Here is an 8,757-nt window from a genome sequence, read left to right on the forward strand (position 1 = left end):
TAATAGTAGATGGTGGAAGAGTTTAGCATTCTCATTATCATTACTGTGATCATGTTTTAAAGACCCACGAAGAAAGGTGGTTGAGTTGTTTCCCCTCAAAGGATCTATTATTTGCTGTCAAATCAGTGAGGTGCTTCTATGTCCATGTGAGAGGTTGATGTTTATTCTTCTAAAGACAAGGGGTGAAAGGGGTTCAAAGAGAAGTGGGTGCAAGGAGCAGTCTGTAGGAGGAGCTGACTCATAACCCTGAGTGTGTGAGCCAGTCCTCACTGTGTAAATGCAGGGCACAGATGTTTATTTTGCCAGCCTGAAACAGGTCAGGCTGCCTTTCCCCAGGGCAATGGTGTCCTGGGTGGGACAGAGGTGACAAGGGGAGCCATGGAACTGTGAGAGCAGTGTCACTCAGTTTCTGTGAGTTGTGAGTACACATCTCTCCAGAAGTACACATGACAGGCCGGGAGGGCTGAGTGATTTCAATCTGCAAAAAAAGCCATAGCAGGTCACCCTCACCTAACCAAATAAGAAGCTTGATTTAAGCCTAACAATGGTGTTAATAGTGTTGTCAAAATGCTCCCAAAAACATTTTCATTTAGCCTGCAGTCTTTTTAATTCCAAAAATAAAAATTATAATGATTATTTTCAAAAACATTAAAGAAGACTGAGCAAGAGAAAATTTTGGAGACTATGACTGTATTAAAATTCATCCCTGCTTCATATTAAAGCCTGTGGCTGCTGAATATCCAGATGATTCCTGACACAGGGAGATCTTAGGTATAATTGTTTTCTACACTAAAAGGTGGAGATGGGCCATTTAAAAATAATAATGCAATTCCAGTTACCAGTTCAGGTTACCGAGCCTGAAATGTCCTTCCATGAATTGTTCTGCTCTACTGAAACTCCCAATTTGCTTTAATAACGTTTCAACTTTTCGATTGTGAAATATGAAGGCTAGCTGCCTTCTGAAAGCATTTCTGAGTGGGTTCCTGAAGTACTCAGGGAGACAACAGGAGGAATAACATCACATTTATGACAAAGTGCCACTCCCACTCACTCCCCAAGCTCCTGACACAGTGACCCTCTTTCATTCAGGTCCTACGGCCACACCCAGAACCTTCGAGCCTAGCCCCTTTGAACCTAGCCCTTGCCTTTTGCATTTCCCTCTTTAGCGTTTCTCCCTCCCCCATTCTCTTGGTTGTTGGCTTCTTATCCATTAAGTTCAGGATTAAATGTCACCCCTTAAGAGACATTTACTGCCTACGCCTCCTATAACTCCAGCTTGCAGCATGCTGGTGTTCCAGGGCACGCATCAGCTTATCTCACTTGTTTGTTTCCTTGTCAGTGGAATCTCCCTACTAGACTCTAAGATCCAAGAGGGCAGATGGACAGGGTCCATGTCTATTTCATTTTTCATTATGGCCTTAGCATCTAGCATACAGGCTGGCATCTAGTGGAAACCCAACAAATATTAGTTAAATGAGAATAAAAGTTCAGTATTTCCTTTTCATTTATCACACACTTATGGAAAATATACTAGAGCACGAGTCCTTTCTCAGCTCTGTTCTTAGATCTATGTAGAAAATTCATGCAACTTATTTAGCTGAAGATGGGTGGCATTTGATCCTGGGTTATTCAAGACCCAGAAAAAGATTGTCAAAATGTATTACTCAAGGACGTCAGTCTTAGCAAATAAAATAAAATAAAATAAAGCCATATATATATGGTTTCCTCAGGCAAGGCAACAGAAGCAAAAATAAATAAATCAGGACTGCGTCAAACTAAAAAGATTTTGCACAGCAAAGGAAACCATCAACAAAAACAGAAAGGCAACCTACTGAATGGGAGATGGTATTTTCAAACAATATATCCAAAATGTAAGGAACTTATACAACTTAACAACAAAAAAACCCCAAACAAACTAATTAAAAAATGGGTAAAGGATCTGAATAGATTTTTTCCAAAGACATACAAATGGCCAACAGGCACATGAAAAGATGTTTCAACGTCACTATGAAAAGATGTTTCAACGTCACTCATAACCAGGGAAGCTCAAATCAAAACCACAATGAGATACCACCTACATCTGTCAGAATGGCTAGTATCAAAAAAGGCAAGGAACAAGTGTTAGTGAGGATACGAAAAAAAGGGGAACCTTCACGCATTGTTGATGGGAATGTACATTGGTGTATACACTGTGGAAAACAGTAGGGAGGTCCCTCAAAAAATTAAAACTACCATACAATCCAGTAATTCCACTTTGGGTATTTGTTCAAAGAAAACAAAAACAGTAATTTTTTTTAAAAAAAATATTTTTTTATTCATGAGAGACACAGAGAGAGAGGTAGAGACACAGGCAGAGGAAGAAGCAGGCTCCATGCAGGGGGCCTGATGTGGAACTTGATCCTGGAACTCCAGAATCACGCCCTGGGCCGAAGGCAGGTGCTAAACCGCTGAGGCACGCAGGGATCCCCGACTAATTTGAAAAGATATATGCACTCCTATGTTCATGGCAGTATTATTTACAAGAACCAAGATATGGAAGCAACCTAACTGTCCATTGATGGATGAATAGATAAAGAAAATGGAATGTTAATCAGCCATTAAAAAAGGGAACCTTAAAAAAAAAAAAAAGGGAACCTTGCCATTTGTGACAAGGGTGGACCTACAGGGTATTATGCTAAGTGAAGTAAGTCAGACCAGAGAAAGACAGATACTGCATGATTTCATTTATATGCAGAATCTGAAAAACAAACAGAACAGAAGTGCACTCATAGATACAGAGAACAAACTAGTGGTTGTCAGAGGAGGGGGGTGGGTAGAGGGATGGCTAAAATGGGTAAAGGGGGTTAAGAGGTAAAAAATTTCTAATTATATAATGAGTAAGTCACAGGGTTGTAATGTACAGCATAAGGAATATAGTCACTAATAGGTAATAACTTTGTATGGTGATAGATTGTAACTAGACCTATCATGTTGGTCATTATGTAATGTATAAAAATATCAAATCACTGTGTTGTACACCTAAAACTAATATAATATTGCGTGTCAATTATAATTCAATAAAAAGGCTATTACTCCACTACATACAGTTTGATTTAAGGCTCATCTCCATTTGAGTAGTTGAGGACAGAGCTTTCTTACTATTTAAAAGATAAATGCCTTCACCTTGGACCATTTGTATCTATAAAGCCAGTATCTTATACAACATGGGGACAAAAAATCATGGTCTCTTTCCTTATAAAACTGTGAAAGATAAAGAAAAAATCTCAGACTCTTAATAACAGCTGGATTATGAATCCACTGTGTGCCAGGTACTGGGATAATGCTACAGAGTCCTTGGCATAGTAATTCTCATTTTACTAATGATGAAAATGAGGCCAATAGAAATTACATAACTTTACCCAGTCTCCAGTCACAGCAAGTGGCAAGGGACAAGATCCAAAGCCAGGTCTGTCCAATGCAAAAACTCATATACTTAGCCCTATAACAAATAAACAGTCCAGCTGTGAACAGCGTTGTCTGAGCCTGCACTCCGCAGGGCCAGCAATGAGCATCCTAGGACACAAGTTAAAGATAAAGAGAGCTGTCTAGGTTGTTACCTTTCCTTGGAATATGTCACCACAACACATACAAAACCACCTGAAAAATGCACCGGGCAAAGGCAAGCCTGACACTTCTGAGTCATTAAATGCAGAAGGACAAGAGAATGAATTAACAGGAGTACGTAGGCTGATTGGAAAGCCTTTTGAAAGGTGAATACGGTTCACTAGATTTTAGAGAGAGGGGAAGGGGGGATGGAGGGAGAAAGTAGAGGAGTATGGCTTCCACAGTGGTCGCTCCTGGCCCCTTCAACACCATTGGCTGGATGGCTTTTGGGTTGTGGCCTGAAATAGAACCAGGAAGGATCAGAAGGATGCTCAGGATAGCACGTGTCCAAGTATAGACGACATTAGCTGTGAGATTCTTGAGGAACCAGGGCAGTGACCTTCAGGAGATGAGACAATCTTCTTTCCTCTTTGCTGTTGTGAGTAACTTGCTCCACTGTGACAAAGGGATGCGGGGCTGACGTCAGTAGTTGCTGGGACTTTTGCTGTAGGACCCATGTGAATATGACTTCCAAGACTGTGCCACCAAAGCTGAAGTCATTAGAGTTTATATTTAGAATGAGGTGAAGGAGCTTCTGTGCCCTTGTATAACTGTGGGTTGCAAGTTATTCTTCTGAGCTTGCTACAGAGGACAATGAAAATGAGGGACTTTCTTTTTTGCAGAGAAGATTCCCGAAAAGCTAAGATCTGAAGGGGTATCATAATGATGACTTGGGGGAATGTTCCTGTCTATATCGCTGGGTTGGAAATAGAGAAAACTGTACATTGAGTGCTAACAAAGGGAACTTTGGTTCCTGCTGCCAAGGAGTCTTCCTAACAGGAAGACTTCACAGGTCCTTCTAGAGGACAAGTGCTTCCTCCTCTCGAAAGTGACGAAAGTGACGCCACAGAAAAAATCTCGGCTTCAGCTAGGAGGGTTAACTCTTTCTGGTTTGGAACATTGGATTTCTGTATATTAAGACAAGGAAACAACAAATTTGTGCAGCCTCCCTGTGCCCTCCCCCAGAGTGGGCTCCAGGTGAATAAAAGTATGATTCATTTATTCCGTCGAATTTCTTCAAACTCTATTAACTCTATTTGTGTATATTTTTATTGGACCATGCTGTGATATTTAGTATGCACTTAAGCTGGATATCAAGAAAGTGCTCGCTTATTGCCAGCATTGAATACAAGTATCTAATCAAGTTCAGGTTACTGTGCTAATTATCATCCTGTTCTATAAAGTTTAATAGAATGCTACTGCAATTAGTGATTATGTATTCATTCAACTGCTCAGAGGGAAAAAAAACCATGAAATCTGCATGTGTAAGGTGAACTGTTTTAATTCATCTAACCATTAGATTCGATCATAAAATGTTTAAGATACACAATTTTAGTTTGAATTGATATTTTAGTGAGCCCACCACCAACCATCAATTTTCATCAGTCTCTTACCTTCATACTCTGTCTGGACCATGTGCATTACATTTATCTAAATTTGTTTTTAAAAATACAACATCTTAAGAATTTTCTCTCTGTCAAGTCATGAATGCTTTTTAGAGACTTTCTCTTCAACAAGGATTTCAAAGCTTCGTAATGGGTATGCTGAAAAAGGTGCCCCTTATTTCTGTGTCACAGAGAAAATGAGAGCCAGCAGACGGGAACACTCTCAAGCACTTGCCACTAATCCCACACATGTCCCAGCACCCACACCCATTCTCTCCTCCTTCCCTCCTGTGACAACAGAAACACGTTCCTTCTTCTGTCCAAAGCGACTGCTCCACTTGTATTCTGAATCTCAGCCTCTCCTGCCTCCAGTGACCTCCGCCCGGACTTGCTTTAACTCCCTCCACACAATCTGTCACTTCCTTTGGTACTAAAATATCCTCCAAAATTCTCGTCTTTATAAAACAACCCCCACCTTGACCCAGTGCCCAACCACCCACCACTGGCTTCATCTTTGCCCCACATTCGCTGCTGGACTCCTTGAAAAGCCATCTGTCTCCATGTCCTCACCAACCAGTCACTGCACACCCCACTGCAGGTGGCCTGTGCCCCTTCCACCCTACTGAGCTGGCTTTTACCAAGCCCCCCCTGTGTTAACGTACTAGATGCACCTCAACCCTGAGTTTGCTTGGCTACTTGGCCCCATTTGTTATCGCTGCCAGTCCTTCCATTCTCAAGCAGGCTCTTACCTCAGTTCCTGCAAAGCCACCTCATTGCGTGGTCTCCTTCCACGTTTATGAATTCCCCTCCTTTCCCTGACCTCCCCATGTTATTTAGGTTTCTGTCCTTGGCTCTTTTTACACTCAACACATATTCCCTGGGCCACCTGTCTCCAGGCTCTTATTAACATCTATATGCTGCTAACTTCCGAATCTATATCCCCCTGCCACCCATCCATCACACAGCAGCCCGCATGATATTGCTCACACGCTGATCTTAATCTGCCACTTCATCAAACAAACACCCCTTCAGTGTCTTCCCATCACTCTTTGGATAAAACAAAACCTCCCTACCTTGCACACTCCAGCCTCAGTCTCTTCCCAGGCCCCTCCCAGAATTCCATATTCCCACTGTGCTAGACTTCCTTCCTTCCTGGTCTTAAATGGCCCAGGCTCCTCCATCTCTCAACTTCCTCCAACCAGTTCTTTCCATCTGGAACCTTCTGCTGGCCCGCCCATCTGTCATCTTCTGATCTGTGGTTAATGTTGGATCCTTTTGAGGAGACCTTTCCTCCTCATCAGGTTAAGTTGGGTCCCGCTGCCTTGCGACCCCACTACATTTCTGCATATTTCCTATGAAAATATTTGCTATACTTTAGCGATAGTCCTGTTTAATTACTTGCTGGTCTATCCCACCTCCTAGCCCGATGCCCAATATACACTAGATTCTCATAACCACTAGTTGAACAAACAAATTTCCCTAAAAGGATAGTTATAAGTAACATTACCTGAACATTCATATCTGAGAATTTTTCCTTCTGGAAGGCAGTCCTTGTGCATTCCTCCATTAACTAATCCACCGCTAACTCCAAACCAACCTGTTTATCCAAAAACAACTAGGCTCTTTTATAAAATTGTGGAGGAAAAGCCTGCAACACAAAATAGTAGCTGTGTTCCTCTCCTGTTGTAGAAAACTAGCGTGAGTTTAATTGAAAAGGTGTCTAAACTCTGATTTAAAGAACTCCTGGCTTTTATTTCCTTTCGACTGGCCAGCTAATTTGTACATAGTCTGCAACCTGCTTTGAGTAGTATGATTAATGGCTGATCATGAAAATACTGTCCTATAAACATTTTAAAATGACTGTACCCCTGACTTTATTAATCCTTAGACCTAGGTTTTTCCAAAGGAGGGGGAAACACTGTGATTTCTAATGGAAAGATAGGATTAACTCTGCAGAGACAAGAGCTTCATCGGAAAAAAAATTCAGGAGATACTAGTTTCACATAATTGAAAAAAAAAAAAAACCTTTTCATACACATCCTTCTGGGGGAGATGCATGTAATTGGAATAAGTGTCTCCCCGGGGCCAGTGGGGGACGTTCATTTGTCTACATCTTGCCTTACTGATTCTTAGTCCTGCCATTTTGTAAATATATTTGCCTGATGTTTTCTCTCTATGTATCAGGACCCAAAATACTGGGAAATAACCTAAGACAAACACGATGCTGTGTGAGACCCCGCAGATGACATTTACTAAACCATCAGAATGTGGAGAATCACTCTGATACCCTGCAGTACCAGGTATGCTTTGCTGCCCCATGGCGAAGGGATGTGGGCACATGCTGGATTTTTATTTGGGGGATGTTTGTTTGTGTATCTTGTTATTGAGCCTAAAATAAATGGCCAAGAATGGGATGATGGAGATTTAAACTCAGTCGAAAGGAACATAGCAGGGAAGATGCATCACTGTCAGGTTGGTTCATTGGTGAGATTTTCTAAAGACAAGGGAGGGAGCAGATGACCTTTCCAGAGCCCTCTGGTCTGCAGATTTTATGATTCCGTGCACGTCCTCTGTCTAGACATGGAGTGTGGATGCTCTTGCTTTTATTGCTGTAGCATGGGGAAAAAGCATAACCGCTCCACCTACAGTCTGATCCTGGAAACTACTCAGCCTCAGCCAGGAAAAACAAAACAAAATAGGGGAGAAGACGTGTATTACCCACTGGAAAGAATGTAATTGCAGTCTATAGTAGAGAATATTCCCTCCAAATTACATGTATTTTTACATCAGCCTTTCAAAATGATTGTGATTTTAATACCTGTGTTTTGCACAGTTACAGTATTCACTCGTATATTTGACATCTAATATGTAAGACCATTGCACGAGGAAAGGAAAAGATGGGAAATTTGGCTCTTCCTTTGGCAAGGGAGAAACAAAGACCTGGAGAGGTAAGTTAGGCCCACGTGTCCGACTACCCACAAGCGAGGTGTGCAGATTTCTACACTTTTGAGACTGAGCCAACATTGTAGAGCTGTCATCAAACATTAGACCTCAAGTCCTTTCTCCTTCCACTCACAGGTCCTGCTACTCCTTCCTCTGTATTTCAGGCAACCTGAACGCACCTTGTCCCACTTCTGGCCTCTTCACCTGCCTTACCTCTGTCTGTAACTTACAAACCTGCTTCCAGTTTCATAACTTTCCAGATCTTACAAGGCTCAGGTCACAGCAGCCTCATTATTCTTTCTCAACCACACCAAAGACCTGCCCTGCATGCTCCCCACTCAGGTGCCCACATGGCTTGTTCTTCTTTTCCCTTTGGGTCTTAGCTCAAATGTGACCCCCCTCACACAGGGCTTTCTCAACTACCTTGTCTGAAACAGCACCCTGGGAGTTCTTCATTCATTTTTTTCAACATCAATGAAATGTATTCTTGAACTTTTATTTATTCCGAAGGGTAATACACAAAGCACAAAGCCTTCCTCAACCTGCTGGGGGTCTGTCTCTTGCGCCAGACTCACAGACAGGGAGTCTTCCTTGTTTGACACCACCTAGTGGCTTCGGGTCTGAATTACTGAACAAAAGGAGGAAGACTCATGAAATGGGCAAAAGACATGAAGAGAAATTTCACAGAGGAAGACATAGACATGGCCAACATGCATAGGAGAAAATGCTCTGCATCACTTGCCATCAGGGAAATACAAATCAAAACCACAATGAGATACCACCTCAC

The sequence above is a fragment of the Canis lupus genome, chromosome 5 (assembly GCF_011100685.1).
Source record: "Canis lupus familiaris isolate Mischka breed German Shepherd chromosome 5, alternate assembly UU_Cfam_GSD_1.0, whole genome shotgun sequence".
NCBI classification, from domain to species: Eukaryota; Metazoa; Chordata; class Mammalia; order Carnivora; family Canidae; genus Canis; species Canis lupus.